General features: G+C 43.0%; 1 long non-coding RNA gene across 3 annotated transcripts in view; it reads right to left on the minus strand.

The window, feature by feature from the left end:
* LOC142827596 (uncharacterized) overlaps nucleotides 1-14,886 on the minus strand; it is a 36,763-nt gene extending 21,877 nt beyond the window's left edge. For all 3 annotated transcript variants that reach the window (XR_012902282.1, XR_012902281.1, XR_012902283.1), the window contains exon 1: nucleotides 14,581-14,886. This is a non-coding gene — a long non-coding RNA (uncharacterized LOC142827596). The remainder of the gene's footprint in view (nucleotides 1-14,580) is intronic.
* Nucleotides 14,887-24,402: the final 9,516 nt, after the last annotated feature.

The raw sequence follows: 24,402 nt of genomic DNA on the forward strand, positions 1-24,402 counted from the left end.
TCAAACTGAGGACTGATGTGTGTATCCACCTGTCAAGACAAAGGTGAAATATCATGTCCTGTTGCACTTGGCTGTGACAGGTCTGTGGTTAGTCTCAAGGGTGAAATCTGTGATTTATATTGGGAGGTTTTCTCAGGGTCTTGTTCTCTGGGGGCCACCTGCTCATTTTTCCTGGCTCTCTATTAGATCCTGGAATGTTACCACTTTAGTAAAAGGCAGCTCTTTTAACAGTATGTGCCCCCTGGCTGAGTGTGGTCAATAGTTCCTTTTAGATCCAGGGTCTCAAACTCACAGCCTGTATGCCATCTACAGGCCAGAGCATATATCCAATCTGGCCCAAGAGACCCAGCAGCTGGGGAGGGACATGTTCAAACCTGTTTCCCAAGCCCCCCCTTCCACCACTGCCCTGTTCTCTCCCCCACCCATCATGGCATCCCATTCCCCAAGGGACACAGCCATGGGATTACCAGTAGGGGACTGGTGCAGGGTGGCAGCAGCAGCCATTGGGCTCCCACACACACCCCATGGTAGTGGGAGGCATGGGGAAGAGCAGCGCTCTTAGTGGGTGCACTTGCTCCACTTTCCCATGGCTTCCACCATGTAGGGAGTGCAGGAGGGGGACCACTACAGCCACCCTGTGCCAGGCTCCCCTGATAATCCCTGAGTTTGCATCCCTTTAGGGGAACAGGGCGCTGGAGTCCTCACAGCTGAGACTAAAGCCACCAACATGCTCGTCTTCTGGAGAGACCCCGGACTTTGCAATTTACTCCCCTCACGTGATCTGAAATAGCATGGATTGGTTCATCTTCTGGGCATTCTTCAAGGTCCATTTAGGAGTAAGAGGGGCACTGTGAGGTTATATTTATAGGTGAAGCAAGTCTGGTTGGGTTGATTTTATTTCTGTTTGGTTATTTTCTGAATATGGAGGGTATGAAATCATCTGGTTTATTTCATAGGTGATTGTACTTTTAATTTACATCAAAGCACATTTGATGTAAATTAAAAGTACAGGGTAGACATTTTAAAATGACTATGAGTACATCTACACTGCACGTTTATTTCAAAATAAGCTATTCCAGAATAGTTTATTTTGAAATAGCACGTGTACACTGAAGGGAAGCCTCAAAATTAATCTGAGGCAGGCTTCCCTAATATAAACATGCTATCCTCATGTAGATTCCCAGGAGGCACTAGGGCAGAATAACAGAATGGCCCTGGTGAGGGGCTATTTCGAAATAGCAGCAGTGGAACTTCTACATATGCCTTATTTAGAAATTCCTAGTTTGGAATAGGCGTTATTCCTCATAGAATAAGGTTTACAGATTTCGGAATAAACCATCCATTATTTCAAAATTATTTTGACATAACGGAATGGCTGTGCAGACGCTCACATGGTTAGTTTGAAATAATGCTAGTTATCTCGAAATAATGGTATAATGTAGACAAACCCTATAATATAGTTGCAACAAAATGTCTCGTTAGTAAAAAAATTAGCAGGCATAAAATAATACTTGAGTGTGTATATTGTTCAAGCAAATTTCTCTGAAACAAACCAGTGTTCTCTAGCTTTTCCAAATTACCACAATTAATAAAGGCCCATTATTACTTTTCCATGATTTTTTATATTTTGTCTGCAACTCAGCTGCAATTATTTGACAATTATCCCACAATTCAAGTAGGGCCTGAAGCACTGCAAATAAATACATTAATGAGACAAGTATGTTTATAGTCAACAGACTGAAAAGAGAAGTTTTACTCTGGCGGGAAGAGAGAATGCCTTCCTATGGATTAGCAATAGAACGCAAAGAATGATCTGTGAGACAATGTGCCACATGAATAAAACATTCTTAAATTAGGATTAAGCAGATCTAGGATAAACCTTATAAAGGTGCATAAGTGATTTAAGAGCCTGGAAACATATTTCAGCCTGCTACTTATAATATATATAATCCGTGTGCATTTGCTATTAGTTATTGTCACTGTGTAATCTGATTGCTTACCACCGGTCTCTTTAATCATGTGGAAGTCAATGAGACTCAGGCTCCTAATAGTGCCTAATCTACTTGAAAATTTTACTTTTCATGTAATTACGTCAATCAATGCTAATACATACAATGAAGCAGGCAAGGGATCTCTTGCATTTTGCTTTCTGCCCTAAACCAGACTAACTATTCACAAAGATGTTAATGGATTGTTAAATATTCCATTGGTTTGCTATTAAGCTGAGCCATTGGGATAGTGTTGTCTAAAGGTTTCTGACTTTGCCTAGTGTAAACAGGTACAGAAACCATATGAGAAAAATTAATATTCTAATTTTTCCAGAGGATGTAATTTATCCTCTAAACTCATCAAGCCTAATACATTGGGTTGTTTTAATTATTTAACATAAATTTTTTATGCATACATTTTCCTCATCTGATAGGTTAGAGCTAGAGAGCTATATTAAATCCAAAGATTCCTAGATCCAAGGCTTGATCTGTGAAGCATCAGAAGCGGAACTAAAGGTCAGATTTTCTAAGGTATTTAGGAGGATGAAGATTCAGATAGATTTCTAGAAGTTTCAAAAGCACCTAACCTGCCTAGGTTCCTTTGAAATTTCCACCAAGTACTTATCTGAATCTTTAGCCTCCTGAATGCCTTTGAAAATCTGCCCCAAGCTGCTTATGCTGCATAAGCTCATAAAACCAAAATTAATCATAAGGTAAGCTATGTTTAACATTTGATCACCTATTCTATTCATTCCCTCTGAAACACCTGGCTTTGATTACTGTCAGAAGACAGCATACTGGGCTGGATGGATCATTGATCTCACCTAGTATGGCCAATCTTATGTTCTTATTGATAAATCTACTTTCATGAATATAAAATGGGGTAAATTAATGAAATGCAAAAGTTGGAACTGAAGCACAAAAAAAGCCAATAAGGGTGTGTAAGCAGATAGAAAGTAAAGCAGCTTGATCTCTTTGTGAAATGTCTGCTGAAAGGGGACCTACAATCCCCATATTTAGCATAAATAGAGGACAGTCTCTCTAGTTTACACGCAAATATCACACCCCTATGTAGCTGCTAATTGTAAAGACAGTCACCCACAGTTGCTGCCAATAGAGAAAAAGCCTGTTATAAAGTAACAGTAGAGAGAGGAAAGGACAGGCTGAAAGTCCTGGGATAGCAAAAGATTATATCTCTGTACCAGGCTGCATCCATAATATAGCAAGAGACTGAAGCAAACTGTTAGACTTAATTAAAGATGAGTATCTGAAAAAAAAAATCCCTGACCAAGATTAAACTAAAGAGACATAGTCAGGAGAAGCAAAAATCCCTCAAAAGACCCACCACCCTAACACCGTGACACCTTCTCACACTTTCTTGATTTTGCTGCTCCAAATCTTCCCTCTTGCTTCAACATTTAAGTCAGACACTTTCCTGGACACCTGCCACTTTATGCTGCTCTGATGAGGCAAAGTTAGAATCATAGAATCATAGGGCTAGAAGAGACCTCAGGAGGTCACTGTGTCCAACCCCCTGCCCAAAGCAGAACCAACCCCAACTAAGTCATCCTAGTCAGGGCTTTGTCAAGCCAGGACTTCAAAACTTCTATGGATGGAGATTCTACCACCTCCCTAGGTAACCCATTATAGTGCTTCACCACCCTCCTAGGCTATGGCTATACTATGAAACTTTTCCGGAAGAGGAAATACAAATAGAGTGCTCATTTGCATATCCTGTTCTCTCATTTGTATACTATCTTCCGATTCTTTTTGTGGAAGAGGTTTCTGTGCAAAAAAAGTGCTTTGTAGACGGCGCCTTTTTGTGCCAAACCCCCCCTTTGTGCAAAATCCCTTCTACCTCAAAAACTCAAAATATGCAAATGAGAGTGCAAGATATGCTAATAAGTACTCCATTTGCATTTCCTCTTCCGGAAAATGTTCATACTGTAGCCCGTAGCCCTAGTGAAATAGTTTTTCCTAATATCCAACATAGACCTCCCCCACTGCAACTTGAGTCCATTGCTCCTTGTTCAGTCATCTGTCACCGCTGAGAACAGCCTCTCTCCAGCCTCTTTGGAACCTCCCTTCAGGTAGTTAAAGGGTACTATCAAATCTCCCCTCACTCTTCTCTTCTGTAGACTAAATAAGCCCAAATCCCTCAGCCTTTCCTCATAAGTCATGTGCTCCAGCCCCCTAATCATTTCTGTTGCCCTCTACTTCTCCAGTGTGTACACATCTATTCTGTAATGGGGGACCCAGAACTGGACACAATACTCCAGGTTCTGGAAAACATTCTCATCTAAATTATTAAAAAGCAACCACAGAGAAATCGTGGCACTCACATGTTACAAGATAACCTTCACTTTTCAGTTGCAGTTTGTTATAAATACTTTCATGCGGGGACCTTGTATTCATACAGATCTGTAAAGTGCCTAGCAGCCAATGGGCACTTTAAATAAATGCTAACCTTAATACTAGATATATAGCCATTTAACCAGAGGATATAGGAGCAAATTTACAGAGGATAACTACAAAAACAAGTGATAGTGAAATTGATGCCTGCAAATGCTTAGTTATTTTCACATGACTTAGTTCACTGTAGCTGTGGTGAATAGTATTGTGATTTATTGACAGTGATTTTAAGGACTTGACTATACAAAATGAAATTCCCTAGCATGGCGTTTATTTTGCTGTGCAATATGAAAATACTGCCTCCAATGTCCATGTGGAATCCCATTAAAATCTGGCAGGGTTCCATGTCATAGATTAGCATTACAGGATCAGACCCTAAAAGAACAAGTCATTGCTGAAATAAACTGCATATACTTTGTTTCTTGGATCACATTCTTATTCTCTGTTGGTAAGTAGGACTAAAAATGAAGAGGAAAGGCATGTATGGATTCATACTCTGACCACTTTTTGTTTTCCCTTCATTAACCTACAACAAACTGATTCTGGATGGTTCACCCTTGGTGATAATGCAAAAAACAGAAGAAATATGAGTACGTTTTCAAAAATTGCTTGGCTATGTTGACTCAAAAAGGGTCAACAGTAACACAAGTAAAATTGTTTTGGCTACTAAACTGAACAACAGCTGTACATCTACCACAGCCTGGCCTTTTGACACAGAGACTTTTCCAGCAGAATCATGTTTCCCAGGATATGACATGACAAATGATCATCCCCATCAATCACTATCTGTGCATATAAAAAGTTGCACTGCCCCCTAATTGGGAATCAGCTGGTGAACAGGCAGACTTCAGTGGTGGCTTTCTCCATAAAGCTTTAATCCTACATTAACACACATATCAACACATACAGTGGTCAACTACTGTTTCTAGATTTATTAATTATTATTAATAATTTAGGAGGGTTAGAATTCTTTATTATGTACATGGTGAATTCATTGAATCACAAGGGAGATCCTGAAATGCTGAACATAAATATAACTCAACTTTACTTCTTTTTTTGTAGTTTAGTATCACGTATTTTTTAAACATATCAAACATCTGATTGAAAGAATGGCTGTGTTTCAAGATCCACTTTGTAATTAAGCAACACTGTATACAGGATTCAGCATCAGTAGATGCCAAACGCACTGGGTTATCAGTCTAATTCAGATAAACCGTTGACTGTTTGGATGCTGTAAATGATGTAAATGAAGGTTATCTGAACTCTCACACCTCTCTAGAATGGAATACATTTTGAGAGACATAAAAAAACCCTTCAGCCAGTTAATTGCTGGCATTAAAGGAAAACCACTGTCAGTTATAACTGTTAAATTCAAACCAACCCCATGGGTTTGCATGAGTTTATTGGATTGCGCTAGATTATATGGGTATGTCTACACTACCCCGCTAGTTCGAACTAGCGGGGTAATGTATGCATACCGAACGTGCAAATGAAGCCCGGGATTTGAATTTCCCGGGCTTTATTTGCATAAGCCGGCCGGCGCCATTTTTAAATGCCGGCTCGTTCGAACCCTGTGCCGCGCGGCTACACGCGGCATGGGCTAGATAGTTCGAACTAGCTAGCCATTCCGAACTATCTGTACGCCTCATTCCACAGATTGAACTATCTGTACGAACTATCTGTGGAATGAGGCGTACAGATAGTTCGGAATGGCTAGCTAGTTCGAACTATCTGTGGAATGAGGCGTACAGATAGTTCGAACTAGCTAGCCATTCCGAACTATCTAGCCCGTGCCGCGTGTAGCCGTGCGGCACGGGGTTCGAACAAGCCAGCATTTAAAAATGGCGCCAGCTGATTTATGCAAATAAAGCCCGGGAAATTCAAATCCCAGGCTTCATTTGCACGTTCGGTATGGATACATTACCCCGCTAGTTCGAACTAGCGGGGTAGTAGACATACCCTATGAGTGGTGAGGATTTGGACCTAACTTTTTGAAAATGGCCTCTAGATTTCCATGCAAATCTTACTAAAATTGCTGATATAAATTTGAAGGACTGATTGAAAACCCTAAGAAATACAGGCAGTATGTAGGACATAAAGTTTATAGATAGATTAACAACCCATTTCTGACAATAGGTGGGCTGACCTGAAGGGTATGTCTAGACTGCATTCCTATGTCGGCAGAGGGATGCAGATTAGGCAGGTTGACATTGCAAATGAAGTAGTGATTTAAATAGCCCACGCTTAATTTGCATTAAAATGGTCGTTGTTTTTGCCAACTCTGCACTTTGTCAGCAAAAAGCAGCAGTCTAGAGGGGGAGCTGTGAAGAAAGAAAGCCTTTTTCGACAGATCCTTTATGCCGCCTGCAAGTCCTCCTGGAACCCCAATGGGCTGTATGCAACCTGCAGACCGCAGGTTGCCCACCACTGATCTAATTTAACTGATGGGTGGGTATTCTATGCTGGCCTTATTGGGACAAGATTTTCTATGTTTGAAGTCAATTGGACTACTCTCCTGTTTAAACTGTAGTGCTTAAACAGTCTTGCTGCATAGAGATGAACCACTGAATTGGACCATGATGACTTGTATCATGCCTGCAGTAACTAAGGGCATGTCTACACTGAGGAGTTATTTCAAGATAACTCCCCTTATTTCAAAATAAGAAGCAAAGTGTCCACACTACTAAGCCTGTTATTTCAAAATAATTTTGGTTATTTTGAAATAAATCCTTTTTCCTTGAGATATAAATTTATTTCAAAATAGTTATTTCGGGAGCTAGTATCTTGAAATAACTTATTTTGAAATAATCTCATGGTGTAGACATAGTCTAATTGCGCTGCACTCTCCAGAGTTTCTTCAGACAAAAACTCGTATGTCTCTTCACTTTCATCCAATTTATTGATGGCTTTTCTGTTAGGCTGTAACTAGATTTGAGTGAAATGATTAGGCATAGCAGTATGAAGTTATGGGGAAAAACAGATTTTATTTTCCAGCTTAACATGACAGAACATGGATCAGATTGGCTGAACATCCAGAAATTGTTTCCATAAGATCACTATATTTGCCAGCCATTCTGGGATATCTCTTTCCAGAATGATGATGTCTTGTGAAATGATCTAGCTTCAGTAATGACAGCTATTGTTTCCAACAGAAGGGGAGTATTTTAAAAATATTTTATATGTAAGGGGTTTTTTTTCCATTTCAAAATAGTCAGAGATTTTCTAGTATATTACTAGTAGTTACCCAAGAAGATGTTTAATTTTTAGAGGGATATGATCATATTCATACAATTTAGTATCCTTTTTTAAATGTAACAGATCTTGCCTGAGTTGCTGATCTTGTATATTTAATATCTATCTATCTATAAAAGAACCAACTAAGTGAGGATTGATAAATAAAATATTGTTCAACTTTATGAGTAAAGCAAAGTGCCATAGATACATTCAGGTCTGGTTTGTTTGGTTTTTTTAATGTGAGGCAAAGCAAAAAAGATAGTAGTTGACTATCTTTGCATTTTTCACATGTTAGTATACACAGGCTACATGTATGCTGCATTTAAGGAACACAAATTATTTCATCTGGAGAACTCATAGCTAGACAGTGATTGCATGTTGAAATAGCCATAAAACAGAAAATCTGAAATTGTTGTAAGCTGTTAGCAGGGGAATGTATCAACGTGTCCTTTTTAGGAATGCATTTTTGTGTCAAGAGCCATCCCACCTTCCAGAATGCAAGGCTATTCCTGAAGAAATACCCCACAAGCATCTCTTCTTCTAAATGCAGAGACAAATGTAGATCACTTCCTTTTGACTGGCAGGAAACTACCTTTAGCTAGAACCACCTTAAATAGTCTGCTCAGCCCCTGAATGATTTCTCCTACTTTAACCATGCCTGTCCTGTTAGTTCAGTATACTTGTTATATTATTTAACTACTTATCTGGCCATTAACAAGATACCACCTTTAATATTTAGCAGTCATTAGCTATAATTGCTCCTGTGATGAAAAGAGAAGATGACGTTAAGGTCTAATTCTGACGTCACTGTCCTTAATTTTACAGTGGTGTAATTCCATTGACCTCAATTGAGCTATTCTTGATTTGCATCTATGTGAAATTAGAATCAGGTCTACAGTCCCTAAATCAAAACTATTTGCCCCTGAGTTAAATAGGCTTTGGCATGAAACTCTTGGCTTTGATCTCAATCTCTCACTTCCTCAAGGAACTACTGGGTTATTTTTTCTCAATGTTTTATTCCAAAATTAGAGATGCTGGTGGGTTAGTTTGCTCATCCAGATCACCCAATCTCTGTAAATCTGTCACTTGAAAGAAATGGAGAAGCTGAAAGTGGGGGAGCTGAGAGACTTGGCCAAGAGGAGGAGAGACAGCTCACCTATCAGTTTGCCCTGACAGCTTCAGATACTGATAGCTCTATTCCAGTTGTCTGTATATTTCAAGGGATATTGAGGAGGCAAAATCATGGAGACAGTTCCCAAAATGTCAATAATATGATGAATAGTGATAGAAATGTAGCCGTGTTAGTCTGGGGTAGTTGAAGCAAAATGCAGGACAATGTAGCACTTTAAAGACTAACAAGATGGTTTATTAGATGATGAGCTTTCGTGGGCCAGACCCACTTCCTCAGATCAAATAGTGGAAGAAAGTAGTCACAACCATATATACCAAAGGATACAATTAAAAAAATGAACAAATATGAAAAGGACAAATCACATTGCAGAACAGGAGCGGAATGCGGGGGGGGGGGAGGGGGAGGAAGGAAGGTAAGTGTCTGTGAATTGCTGATATTAGAGGTAGGGAGAGTGGGATGTTTGTGAGTTAATGGTATTAGAGGTGATAATTGGGGAAACTGTCTTGGTAATGGGTGAGAGAGTTCAAATTCTTGTTAAGTCCTTGTTGGCAAGTGTCGAATTTTAACATGAATGACAGTTCAGAGGATTCCCTTTCAAGTGCAGATGTAAAAGGTCTTTGTAGCAGAATGCAGGTGGCTAAGTCATTTAGAGAGTGTCCTTTCTGGTTAAAGTGGCAAGAAACTGTTTTCTCTTTGTGATCTTGTCTGATATCTGTTTTGTGGGCATTAATCCTTTGGCGAAGTGTCTGAGATGTTTGTCCAATGTACATAGCAGACGGACACTTTCGGCACATGATAGCATAGATTATATTTCTGGATGCGCAGGAATATGTGTTCTTGATCTTATAACTCACTTGGTTAGGTCCAATAATGGTATCAGCAGAATGAATATGTGGACAAAGCTGGCAACGGGGTTTGTTGCAAGGGAAGGTACCAGGGTTGGTATTAGTGTGGTATGTCTTGTGGTGGTTGGTAAGAATCATCTTGAGGTTAGGTGGTTGTCTATAGGAGACTATGGGTCTGTCTCCCAGACTATGGGTCTGGCTCTGTCTGGCTCTGGGAGACAGACCCATAGTCTCCTATAGACAACCACCTAACCTCAAGATGATTCTTACCAACCACCACTAAGCATATGTGCAGTAGTTCCTCTTATTTTCCTGCCTGCTTCAATTACCACATTTACTCTCAGAAAGATAATCCAAACAGAAGTTTTAATTCAAATGACCTTATAGTATATGTAACCCGTTTTCTTAATCCATGTGTCCATATGCTATATCTAGGAATAAGGACAAAAAATAAGTTGCACTCATGATATCCACAGAAAATCATATCACAATATTACCAAGGAACTCTGCTTGATGCATAAAGAGCCCATCTAACCTGAGCACTTGAAATATACTTAAGCTGTTATGATTTAGTATTAGCAGCTTTTCCATAGGAAAGGCGATATTTCAACTGGCAATTTCCAAATGCAAATAAAATTGTGAGGCTGGAAAAATATACCTACTGGAATTCACAAAATTCCTGTGAAAACAAGAGAGGAAGTCTTCTCGTAGCTTGAAACTGAATGTGGAAAAGACATTATATATTGTCATCGTCTGAATCAACGCCCGACATCTTTACCCAGTGACTAATGTGGAAAAGTAGTGACTTAACAGGTAAAAAATAAAGCCTATAAGAGCAGCATTCCGTTTTTTATTTCAGCTCTTCAGGCTTTGGAATTTTAGATACCCAAGTGAAGTACAAAAGTGGAAAATACAACCTCAAAATGATACTGTTAAGGGAAAATGGATTGGGATTGATTTTGCTGCTCAGCTTTTACACGTTCCTTGCTAATTTTGAGCAGAGAAGTGTTACTGAATTTTAAAAACATATAAAATCAACATGCTATTTTCTGAGGCTAAAAGGCTCCTGGAAAGACACATGAGTTTGAGGGGAAAGGGAAAGAGAATGAGATACCACAGAGTCTCATGGAAATAGTTCAGAGTGTCAAAGATTCAGTTATTGGGATAAGATTTAAATAGGCATCCCTACTTTATTATGACTCTCCAAATTAAATCTCCAGACATTTTAGCTTTACTCATCAGGCCTGGTAAAGTGTCACTATCATACTCGATAAATAGAAAGAGAAAAGCCTACACATTCATATAATTTGTTAATATTATTTCTTGACAATCTCAAGAGAAATGCCAAGTGTTTTCAGGGTCTATGCATCATATAGTGAACACTGTTAAGAAGTGCTGCCATCCAACTGCTGCTGTTCCTAATTGTTGACAATCCTCTGCCAAAAAACACTCAAATCAGGGGAAAGACTTCCATTGACTTTTATAGGTTTGGAATTAGACATTTGGAACCTCATCAAACTGCAGCCAACACGATTACTACTAGTTGTGGGTTAGCATATATTGGTGAAATTAAATGTACATCACACTGGAGTTTCAGAGAACACAGAAGAACTACAGTAAATAAATAGAAGCAATTATTCTACATTGCAGAACTGGAATTAAGAAATGTCTGAATATTTTTTCCTCACACTACGAATTGTTGGCACCTTGAACTGAGACCAAAGTTACAGAGTCTTTGAAAATAATCCTGCCTTGGAATTCTGAAGTACTTTTCATTAATGAAGAGGAAGTTGTGGTATCTCTGGAACTTTGGAATGCTGGTCAGTTGTCACAAGTGGTTTTAATTATTCCAGTTAAAGAACTGGAGACAAATTGTGGTCCTGCTGAAGGCAATGACAAATCATAGAGGTTGGGCCTATGAATCTACTTTTTTCTGGATTACCTCTACCTAGCTTCTCAGAAATTGGATTGCACTTCATCAGTATTCTTTCATTTTCCATGCAGATTGTATGATTATTTGTTATCTCTGACTATTGTGCTTGGAGTGTTACAAACATGCAGGGTGCATTTTACAGACTTAGATAATGAGCTCTGTGTAACTCAGGGTGGCTACGTCTAGACTGGCCACAAATTCCGGAAAAGGGATGCAAATCAGGTAAGTCAGTATAGGGAAATCCGCAGGGGATTTAAATATCCCCCGCGGATTTAAATAAACATGTCCGCCGCTTTTTTTCCGGCTTGGGGAAAAGCCGGAAAAAAAGTGTCTAGACTGGCGCGATCCTCCGGAATAAAGCCCTTTTCCGGAGGATCTCTTATTCCTACATACGTAGCCGGTATGTCTAGACTACATTGTTTTTTCGAAAAAAATGTCCCTTTTTTTCCAAAAAACTTCACCTGCGTCCACACTGCAATCGCGTTCTTTCAAAATTAAATTGAAAGAATGTGTGTGGGGGGGAGGGTTGACATTGGTAACCCTCAATTTATGAGAAAGAATGTCTTTTTCAAAAGAGTTCTTTTGAAAAAAGGCATGTGTGGAAGCAGAACAGGGTCATTTTTCGACAGAAGAGGCAATCGAGAAAAGCACAGGTGCCCTGGTGGCCATTCTGTGAATAGCAACCAGGGCTTTCTTTCGAGAGAGCGTCCATGCAGTCTGAATGCTCTCTTTCAAAAAAGCAGATCGCTTTTTCGATCCAGTTTTGAGGTGTGGATGCTCTCTTTTGAAAGAAGCTTTTTCAAAAGCGCTCTTTCAAAAAAGCTTCTTTCAAAAGAAACTTTCAGTCTAGACATACCCACAGTTTTGTGTTTAATAATCTATTTTTTGTCCAGTTGCTCACTTAATATCTCTCTTATAGCTCTCAAATGTCACCACATTTTATTTTGATTTTTTTCTATATACACAATATAGGTTGAACTTGTGTAGACCGATACTCTCGGGTCCTGATCGGTGCTGAAGCAGAGAATTTGCTGAACCACAGGAGGTCAATATTGCAGTCAAGAGGTCTCTTTACTTTTATTTCACAGAGGCAAATAAATAGAACAGCATTTGCAATGTTACTTAATAATGTATGACTGAACTGATACATCCTATATAAACCTATACCTGGTCAAAGCTTTTCAGCTCACTTCATAACAAAGTGTTAGTGTTGTTACACACTTTTATTGTATTGACACAAGAAAACAAGTAAATAAAGCATAAAAAACATACTTAGCAGCATTACCAGCCCTTCCCCTGCTTGCTGGGCTCTTAGAAGACATTTAGGAGTGATGTATAGTTAAATATCAGCACAGAAGACTGAGCGCCAGGATTGGTGGCTGTAAGCAAACTTTACAGGACTGCAGGAAATGGCCACACCCATGATAAGCAGACAGCGAAGTAACTAAAACCATTCCAGACCATGTATGTTTCTGGACTGGAGTATTGAAGTTCAACCTGTACATTGTAATCCCCAATTAGCAAAACAAAACAACTTTAGAGCAAATGAATGTTCTTTTCTGTGTGTGCGAGGAATGCTGGACATGATTCTGCTCTCAGTTTGACTGCTTTCAAACTGGTGTAACTCCACTCATTCCAGGTATTATTCCAACTTGCACATGTCAAAGTGCGAGGCAAATCAGATACAATATGTGACTTTTTGAAGCTTGCAATGTTAATGTGAAACACAACATGATTCCCTGGCCGGATGTGCCTTGCTACGAAAAGTACTGCAGTACATAGAAATACTAGAATACTGCTTTTCAAACTGTGGCCCAGAGAGTATTAGTGGTATGCTGGTTGTGTCTCTGTCTTTAAAGCTTTTTTCCACAGATGCCCTAGTTCTTCAATGAAGCACATGTGTGCCTAAAGCAGCTGTAAAAAAGAAGGTGTAACTTAGCACTTTACATGAGGCGCTCTTGCAACCCCAAGAGGCGAATGGGACATGAGTATGTAGATGTCAAGGGGGTGATAACAGCCAGTCAGGCTTGCAGATAACTGGGGCCAAAAAGGTCAATTTTCCTGGGGCCCAGCAATTCAAAGGGGTCTGGAGCCTTGAGTTGCTACCCCTGCTACTGCAGCAATGATGGTGGCCAGACCCTCAAGCCCTTTAAAACGCTGTTGGAGTGCTGAGAATGTGAATGTCAAAGGCAGGGATCTGTATTTTCACATGAAAAGCTATGAACGGGGCACATCCAGCCACTTAATTAGCTCCATTAACACAGGCCCTACAATCGACACGTACTTTTTTTGCTATTATATATCCCTTGGATTCTATTATTTCCACTCAAACTCATCTGATGAAGTGGTTCTTACCAACAAAAGGCAGGAGATCAGTATATCTTGTCAATATCTGGAAGGGAAGTGAAATGGAGGAGGGGGAGGGGAGCAATTTCTTTCTGAAAAGCTTTTCCCAGCTGAGAATGATATATTCTTTCGGAAAGAACCCCATCTAGACTGCAGTTTCACTTTTGAAAAACCCTTTTTCAAAAAAAGCGATCGGACGCAAATATGCAAATGAAGCACGGGATATTTAAATTTCCGCTTCATTTGCACTTGCGATTGGGCTCATTTACATTCCTCTTCTGACAGAAGAATGTAGTCTAGCTGAGCCCTAAGGTGTCACAGGACTACACATTTTTAATGTTACAGACTAACATGGCTACCCCTCTGAGACTTCTGAGGAAGTGGGACACGCTTTAATCTGGTACAGGGGACACAGAAGGGCAATTTTACACACCAGTTCTGAGAAGGCCTCCATGGGCAACTCCAATGAACTTCAATGGCAGCTGAATATGTGGGAGGCCTGCAGAAACCAGCTAGTAAATGCAAGCGCTCAAACAGCAATTTTAAAAGAAAAGAACAAAAAATGGGTGAGTCATTTGTATTCTAAACGTAAATGTCACAGACCCCCTGGAACAGCCTACTCCAAACTCATTGGCTGCAGAAACTCACTTTCTGTGGCTCAGTTCCTAGGCTTCTAGATTGAAAACTCACCTTTAATTCTTGTTCCTGGCAGAAGCAAAGTCCAAGCTGCATGATCCAGCTCCGTGACCTCATGCACATGCTAGGCCCTCTTCCATAGCCAGACTTTAATTTGGAGCAACAGATCCAACCAGCAAAGCATAGCGTAGCAGTTAGCCATGGAAAGTCACAGGATAAATGTGACCTAGACAATGGCTGTGCAGTATGATTCCTCAAGCACCATGTCAGTACCTGAAAACAGCCAGCCCCGCTGCTGTGTGGCGCTCTCTAAGGTGCCAGCACTGAGTGACTTCACATGAGCTGATTAAGCCTGTTGGCTTCCAGGAGTCTTCAGCAGTTACTTCCCCTCTGATTCTCAGCTGGGAAAAGCTTTTCAGAAAGAAATTGCTCCCTTCTCCCTCCTCCATTTCACCTCCCTCCCAGATACTGACAAGATATACTGATCTCCTGCCTACACCAGTTCTCCTGGGGGTGTTTCAATACATCATCTGAGATTGATTTGAGATGAGAAACACTAATCATGCTTCAGCTTTTTAGTATAAGGTGACATCAGTGTATAGCTAGACCAAGCAAGATTAGGTATGTATGCCTCCTAGCTAGGATTGTCCAAAAGAGCAGAGGCTTTGAGAGGCAAAGTCACGAATAAGAATTAACTTTCTCCCACTCTGTTTGGAGGATTTGTAGTGAGAAAATATGTTCAGCATTTGCTTGTCCTGGCTTCAAATGTCCAATTAGGTGTTTCCAATGATTATGCAGAAATATTACTGATCCAGTGTTCTCGAAACATCACATTGAACCCAATCCTAAGAATCATCCAGTGCCCTCAGTTTCCACTGATTTGGGTGTGGAGACTGAGCCTTGTATAAGCAAACCAAGGTGGCTGACAGCCATAACAAGATAACTAAAGGAGGTGCTTCGGATGCAATTTGTGTGGATACTGTAAGCCAGTGGTTCCCAACCATTTTGACACCAGGGACCAGAAAACCCATTCACAATATTTTGGTGGACCAGCAACATTTGCATATTCATTATTTACATAATTGAATTACATAAATAACATGCAAATATTCAAATAGAATGCTACCCATCAACCCAAAGCCCTGGCCTCCAGAGTCCCCCAGTGCCAGCCCTAACCCCTATAGCCCCCACCTCTCCAATACCCCCCATCACCAGCCACTGATACCAGAGTCCCCGACACCAACTCTCCTCCAGTGCCACCCTCTTCCACTCAGGCCTCCCCAGTGCCAGCACCCCACCCATTAGAGCCCCATCACCACCAGATGCCCCAATGCCTCCTTCCTGATTCCAGAGCCCCACTGCACCAACCCCCCAGAACCTTCCCCCAGTGCCAGCCCCCAGTCCCCAATATTAACCCCATCCCCAGACCCCCCAGTGCCAGCTCTTCCCCCACAACCTCCCCAGTACTAGCCCCACGCCCAGAGCCCCTGAGTGCCAGCTCTGCCCCCATAGTTCCCCCCAGCACTAGCCCTGACCCCCTCACCCAGCTCTGCACTGTCTCCCAGCCACCAGCTGAGCACTGCTGCCCAGGTCGTAGCAGCATGACCTTCCCATCACACAGCAAAGTGCTCTTCTGCAGCCAGGAAGAGACCCCACCTCTACCCTGCCAGGCCTGGTGAAAGCCCAGCCCCCCACACACTCACGGGAGCGGCGGTGTCTGCGGCACAGGCGACAGGGGCAGCGCACATTTCTGTTAGCTCAAGTTCCTCTCCAGACCATTAACAGTTGGGGCCTAGAAGCGTAGGGTCACTCAGCCTATGCGCATCTCAGGCTCCTGGCTGTAGCCCCCCTGACACCGCTGTTTTGAGCCAGGGAGCCCAACTCCCCCCACACAACTCTGACCAGTGCTGTTGGCTGCAACGCCCTGGGATGTTGGGAAACGGCCAGACACATGGTGCGGGCGGGAGCTGGCAGGGGAGCCCCTGCAGGGGAAGCTGGGCTCTGCTGGAGGAAAGGCAGAAATTGCAGACACCCAGTGTGGCTCCCCGGGGCCTCTATCCTGAACCTCCTTGGAATGCTCCTGGCCACAAAGGCTCCATTCCTTGGTCCCAAACATACCGCCCACAACAGAAAGGGCACAGGGCAGCCGCCCGCCATGCAGCTCCACTGGCCGGGCTGCATGGTTGCTGCTGGAGCTGGAACTGAGGCCATGGTGAGGCTGCCCCAGTAGGGACTGCCTCACCATGGGCAGGCTCCAGCCACGGCACACCGGGGCAGCCTGTAGCACCACTCACCCTGGGAGGAGAATTTTTAGTACACACACAAGGGTGCACCTTACAGGGAATGTGCAAGGCAGGGCTCATTAGCAGCTGGGGGCATGGCCTGGCAGAGTGCCACCGCCTGACAGGCAGAGGTTCACGGCCTGCCACCTGTCTGCGGACTGGTGGTTGGGAACCACTGCTGTAAGCTGCCCAGCCACTCAGAAGTGATCAGGAGGATCATACATGGACTGGCAGGCACCTTCGTACCTGGAACAGCTAAAGGTTTGTGAATCATCTCTGACAATATGCCACGTCTTAGAAAGGGGAGGAACTCTGAGGGGAGGAACATAAGCAGCTTTGTATAACAAAGGTGATAGGTGCTTTTGGACAAAGGATTCTTCCTGACAAGACCTTTTTTACAATTGTGCAGTTCTTATTAAAGTCAGAGAACCTGAGAATAGGCAGTGATTTGATAATCATTGCAAAGAGCCAAATGCCTTTCAGGCAACTTGGAAAAAGGTAAATCCAGGGTGAACATTTTTGTCCCTTCATTAGTTACATGAAGGCTGAATAAATAGCAACAAGAAAGCAAAAGAAAAATGATTGGCTTTAACTTCTTATTTGTCAAGGGATGGAACTATCTTTCCTTATATTTAGTCGGATGTCAGAGGTTTCTTTTTTTTTATTGGATAAATATTTTTTCTAGTTGGGCTTGTCCTTTGCAGGATGAAAAATATCAGTGGTGCAAAAGTAACCGATTTATAATAATAGACACTTTAGAATGTTTTCTGCTCATTTTGCTTGGATTCCCTAATTCTCAAATTCTAAGTTTAAAGGGAAAAAGCCACGATTTGGGCATGCATTTGTGAAAGTAAAAAGGGCACTCAATGAAAAGGTCCGACTACAAAGACAAATGTGTGCAGAATCTTGGACCTTAGAGGATTATAGAATGGGACAAACTTGTTCTTGCTTTGTTATCAAGCCCTATGGGCTGAAATGTGCCTTGCTACATCTATACCCACAAAGCAACCAAGAAAGCTCCAATCCACTTCAGCAGATCTTCTAGGTCTCACTTTCTGTCAAGGGACAGAAGTAAGATAGGACTAGTGGCACACTAAGGCTGTGCCTAGACTGCTTTTGCGGAAAGCAGCTGCTTTTGCCAGCTGTCTACACTGGCCGCTTGAATTTCAGCAAGAACACTGACTTCCTACTGTCTGAAATCAGTGCTTCTTGCGGAAATACTATGCTGCTCCCGTTCAGGCAAAAGCCCTCTTGCGCAAATGTTTTTGCGCAAGAGGTCCAGTGTAGACAACGCGGTATTGTTTTATGCAAAAAAGCCCCGATGGCAAAAATGGCGATCGGGGCTTTCTTGCGCAAAAGCACGTCTAGATTGGCACGGACGCTTTTCCGCAAAAAGTGCTTTTGAGGAAAAGTGTCCGTGCCAATCTAGACGCTCTTTTCTGCAAATGCTTTTAACAGAAAACTTTCCTTTAAAAGCATTTGCGGAAAATCATGCCAGTCTAGACGTAGCCAATGGGTATGTCTAGACTACATGCCTCAGGTGACAGCTGCATCTCTTGGGATTCAGGATGGAAAGTTCCAAGAGAAGCAGAAGCTACATTGCTCTTCTGGCAGAGAGCTGTAGAAGCCATTCTATAATTGGTCATTTGTGCCTATGCAAATTCTATCTCACTAATGGGACACTGACAAAGTTAAGATTGCTTTCAGAAGAAAAAAGCTTGGTAGAGCTATCCTCCAGCACTTTAAAGGGGAGAACACCCTGGGTGGTACCTACCTCCTGAAGGGTGTCAGAGAAATGCACAGTGCCATCATTGAGCAGTGCAAATTTTTGGCTCCACTGAACTGGGGCTCTCCTCAGCATGAGTAAAGGTGGCAGAGTCAGGCCCTTGGGCTACCGTTAAAATTGGAATGTTGTCAGTCACATGCACAACTAGTTATCTATGATCTGGTTTTAGCTCCATAGTGCTGAGCAGTAATGTAATTATGCAACCCCAAGGAGTTCACTGAGAAAATTGTATTAACAGGTGTGTGGTGAGCAAGACACGAGAAGTCATTCTTCCGCTCTACTCTGCGCTGGTTAGGCCTCAATTGGAGTATTGTGTCCAGTTCTGGGCACCACATTTCAAGAAAGATGTGGAAAAATTGGGGAGGGTCCAGAGAAGAGCAACAAGAATGATTAAAGGTCTAGAGAACATGACCTATGAGGGAAGGCTGAAGGAATTGGGTTTGTTTAGTTTAGAAAAGAGAAGATTGAGGGGGACCACGATAGCAGTTTTAAGATATCTAAAAGGGTGTCAGAAGGAGGAGGGAGAAAACTTGTTCATCTTGGCCTCTGAGGATAGAACAAGAAGCAATGGGCTTAAACTGCAGCAAGGGAGGTTTAGGTTGGACATTAGGAAAAAGTTCCTAACTGTCACGGTTGCCCAGGGAGGTTGTGGAATCCCCATCTCTGGAGATATTTAAGAGTAGGTTAGATAAATGTCTATCAGGGATGGTCTAGACAGTATTTGGTCCTGCCATGAGGGCAGGGGACTGGACTTGATGACCTCTCGAGGTCCCTACCAGTCCTAGTATTCTATGATTCTATGAACATGCAGTGTTGCAGCTCAGCCTGTCAATAGAAGGTACTTAGAAGCACCACCTTCCCAATGCATGCCTCTAACCTGCTAGCTGAACTGGCAGCTGCTCAGAGCAATAATTCTAGAAGACTCCCAGTAGCCCTGTAATATGCTCTCAGATGTATCAGTGCCACCAGCAGCTCTCCCTGGGCCTGTAACTTTCTTTTTCCTCATTAGCGCTGGTTCCTACAAGCCAGTGTTCCTTCATGGCCCGTAGAACTTGCTTTCCATAGGAGCTAGACAGAGCCCTGAAAGTGGTACAGCTGAGTATTGTGGCAATAAGAAAGTCCACAGAGCTAGATTCATCTCTGTGCCAGTGAACAGCCCACCCCAGGGAGCAGTGGGGAAAGCAGATTAATTTTTCTTAGCCTTGAGCCGCTTGCGCCCTGGACCAGGGTAAGCTAGAATAGCCATGAAGACTACCTTAACTCATGCCCCTGCTGCAGTGGCACTACCCCTGTTTCTGGGGACTCCCAGAGTATTCATGGGAGTTCAGGGCCAACCACGTGGTGGCCCTCTGCCTGCATACTAACTATTCTAGCTATAGCTCTCCTGCCCAGCTGGTACAGCTCTTCTGGAGCCTTGTTTTCAGGGATGACTTCAGCTTCTGGCTGCTTGGGAAACTCTGAGGATAAAGTGAAACAGAGGAAGGCTGTTGTGACATTTATACCTCAAAACAACACCCTGCAACCCCCATACTCATCACCTGTTTGTGGTGGTGATGTTTCATACAACGCCTGCCTTGTAAGATACCATATGAAAGGCCATGATCTGCTGCAATTCACAGTTCTGTCCAAAACTGTATTTCATTAGTGTGTATGAAGTTTTGAGATTTTGTTGTATGGTGGTTATTGAAATATGTTATGAGTTTGGGAGAAACCCGCTGCGGCTAGCTCTCCAGTGACTACAAAGGCAGTGACGCATATTCAAATGGATGTTAAGCAGCCATCGTGAATCATTAACCAGCAGGGGAATTGTAATCAAAAGATTTACAGTTCTGTAAGAGACAGTTGCACAAGCACCACACAATGGGAATCGCTCAAATCTGGGGCTCATCAAGACCCACCAGGATATGGCTAGGCCAGTATCTTCCTTGGGATAGTGGCAGCAGGTGATCATCTCACGCCTCTCCCACCTATGCTGAAGACAACAAGAGCACTGGGAAGACAAGACTTTGAACTGAGGAGACTGGTCCCAGGATGAGAAGGAAGTTTAGCCTGTATATTAAGAACCATAGGTGCTGACTCCATCGTGGAGCACCCATGGAATAAAATTAGCGGGTGCTTAGCACCCACTGGTAGCCAGCTCCCGTGCTTCTCCCCCAGTACCTCCCATCTGTCTTCAGCCTCACCAATCAACTCTTTCCCTTCCCTCCCAGCTCCTCTCACTCACCACAAACAGATGTTCCACAATTTGCAAAAGGTACTGGGGAGGAGAGAATGAGAGCAGGGGTCAAGCAGGGGAGGGAGGGAAGAGGCAGGGACAGAGACTGGGAGAATGAGGAGGGGGAACTGCAGGTGGCTGAACACTCCCAAAATCTGAAGGAAGCTGGCACCTGTGTTAAGAACTGTAACCTACCTGCAGCATCTGTCAGGGTGAGGAAAACTGTTTGATTCAAATCATGCTGTCTGAAAGTTTAGTATTTAGAATGTGTGCTTGCTTTTTATTTCCATGAGTATCTCTGTTACCTCTTCCACTTATTATCCCTTAAAATCTCTCTTTCTGTAGTTAATGAATTAATTTTAATGTTTTACCTCTACCAGTAGGTTTCTCTAAAGTGCTTGGGGAATTAGCTCAGATTACCAAGACTGGCACATGTCCACTGTCTTTTGACTAAGTGGTGAACAAATGAATGAGTTTGCATTGTTCAAGAGAAGATCATAGAATCATAGAATCATAGAACTGGAAAAGACCTCAAAAGGTCATCAAGTCCAGCCCCCTGCTCTAGGCAGGACCAATTCCAACTAAATCAACCCGGCCAGGGCTTTGTCAAGCCGAGACTTAAGCACCTCTAGGGATGGAGACTCCACTACTTCCCTAGGTAACCCATTTCAGTGCTTCACCACCCTCCTAGTGAAATAGTTTTTCCTAATATCCAACCTGGACCTCTCCCACCACAACTTGAGACAATTGCTCCTTGTTCTGCCATCTGTCACTACTGAGAACAGCCTCTCTCCATCCTCTTTGGAACCTCCCTTCAGGAAGTTGAAGACTGCTATCAAATCCCCCCTCACTCTTCGCTTCTGCAGACTAAACAGACCCTAGTCCCTCAGCCTCTCCTCATAAGTCATATGCTCCAGCCCCCTAATAATTTTGGTTGCCCTCCGCTGGACCCTCTCCAATGCGTCCACATCCTTTTTGTAGTGGGGGGCCCAGAACTGGACACAATACTCCAGATGCGGCCTCACCAAAGCCGAATAAAGGGGAATGATGACATCTCTGGATCTGCTGGCAATGCTCCTCTTAATGCAACCTAATAGGCCATTAGCCTTCTTGGCTACAAGGGAACACTGTTGACTCATATCTAGCTTCTCATCCACTGTAACCCCCAGGTCCTTTTCTGCAGAACTACTACTTAACCGGTTGGTCCCCAGCTTGTAACTATGCTTGGGATTCTTCCGTCCCAAGTGCAGGACTCTACACTTGTCCTTGTTGAACCTCATCAGATTTCTTGTGGCCCAATCCTCCAATCCTTCCCATAATAGAAGAACTAGAGGACACCAAATTAAATTAATGGGTAGCAGGTTTAAAACTAATAAAAGGAAGTTCTTCTTCACACAGCGTGTTGTCAACCTGTGGAACTCCTTGCCAGAGGAGGCTTGAAGGCTAGGACTGTAATAGAGTTTAAAGAGAAGCTGGATAAATTCATGGAGGTTAGGTCCATAAAAGGCTATTAGCCAGGGGATAAAATGGTGTCCTTGGCCTCTGTTTGTCAGAGGCTGGAGAGGGATGACAGGAGACAAATCACTTGATCATTGTCTTCGGTCCACCCTCTCTGGGGCACCTGGTGCTGGCCACTGTTGGTAGACAGGATACTGGGCTAGATGGACCTTTGGTCTGACCCAGTACGGCCGTTCTTATGTTCTTATGTTCTTATGTCTAAGTCATTCTGTACCCTATCTCTGCCTTTAAGCATATCTACCTCTCCCCCCAGCTTAGTGTCATCCGCAAACTTGCTGAGGGTGCAATCCATCCCCTCATCCAGATCATTAATAAAGATATTGAACAAAACCGGTCCTAGAACTGAACCTTGGGGCACTCCGCTAGAAACCGACCGCCATCCTGACATCGAGCCATTGATCACTACCCGCTGGTCCCGGCCTTCTAGCCATCTTTCTATCCATCTTACCGTCCATTTATCCAATCCACAATCCCTTAACTTGCTGGCAAGAATATTGTGGGAGACCGTATCAAAAGCCTTGCTAAAGTCAAGGTATATAACATCCACTGACTTCCCCATGTCCACTGAGCCAGTTACCTCATCATAGAAGCTAATCAGATTGGTCAGGCACAACTTGCCCTTTGTGAATCCATGCTGACTATTCCTAATCACTTTCCTCTCATCCAAGTGCCTCAATATGGATTCCTTAAGGATCCCTTCCATGATTTTTCCAGGAACCGAGGTAAGACTGACCGGCCTATAGTTCCCTGGATCATCCTTCTTCTCTTTTTTGAAGATGGGCACTACATTTGCCTTTTTCCAGTCATCCGGGATTTCTCCCGATCTCCATGACTTTTCAAAGATAATAGCCAAAGGCTCCACAATGACATTTGCCAACTCCCTCAGTACCCTCGGATGCACTAAGTCCGGACCCATGGATTTATGTACGTTTAGCTTTTCTAAATAGCTCCTAACCTGTTCTTTACCCACCACGGGCTGTCCATCTTAATCCCATCTTGCGTCACTTGGCGCAGAAGTCCAGGAGCCGACCTTGTCCGTGAATACAGAGGCAAAGAAAGCATTGAGTACTTCAGCTTTCCCCACATCATTTGTCACTAGGTTACCTCCTTCATCCATTAGGGGCCGCACACCCTCTCTGATCACCTTCTTCTTGTTAACATGCCTGTAGAAACCTTTCTTGTTATCCTTCACATCCTTAGCCAATCGCAATTCCATTTGCGCTTTCGCCTTCCTGATAACCCCCCGGCATTCTCGAGCTATACCTTTAAACTCCTCCCTGGTCATTTGTCCAAGTTTCCACTCTTTGTAAGCTTCCTTTTTGTGCTTAAGTTCACCAAGAATTTCCCCTGTAAGCCAGTCCGATCTCCTTCCATGTTTGCCTCTCTTGCTACGCGTTGGGATAGTTTCTTTCTGTGCCTTCAATAAGGCTTCTTTAAAATACTGCCAGCTGTCCTGGACTCCTTTCCCCTTCATGTTAACATCCCAGGGGATTCTGCCCATCAGATCTCGGAGGGAGTCAAAATCTGCTTTTTTGAAGTCCAAGGTGTGTATTTTACTACTCTCTTTTCTTCCTTTGGTCAGGATCCTGAAATCTACCATCTCATGATCACTGCTTCCCAGGTTGTCACCCACCTCCACTTCCCCTATTAGTTCCTCCCTGTTTGTGAGCAGAAGGTCAAGCTGCACACAGCCCCTGGTCGGATCCTTCAGCACCTGTGTCAAAAAGTTATCCCCAACATTCTCCAAAAACTTCCTGGATTGCCTGTGTACTGCCGTATAGGTTTCCCAGCAGATGTCAGGGTGATTAACGTCCCCCACGAGAACCAGGGCCTGCAATCTGGAAGCTTCGCTCAGTTGTCCGAAGAAAGCCTCATCTACCTCATCCACCTGATTCGGTGGCCTGTAGTAGACACCAACCACAACATCAATGCTGTTGTTTGCTCCTTTAAACTTAACCCATAGACTCTCAACAGGTTTTTCTCCCTCTTTATACTGGAGTTCAGAGCAATCATAGTGCAACTCCTCCTCCTTTTCTCCCCTGCCTGTTCTTCCTGAACAGTCTATACCCTTCCAT

Source organism: Pelodiscus sinensis, chromosome 3 (assembly GCF_049634645.1).
Source record: "Pelodiscus sinensis isolate JC-2024 chromosome 3, ASM4963464v1, whole genome shotgun sequence".
In the NCBI taxonomy this organism is placed as follows: domain Eukaryota; kingdom Metazoa; phylum Chordata; order Testudines; family Trionychidae; genus Pelodiscus; species Pelodiscus sinensis.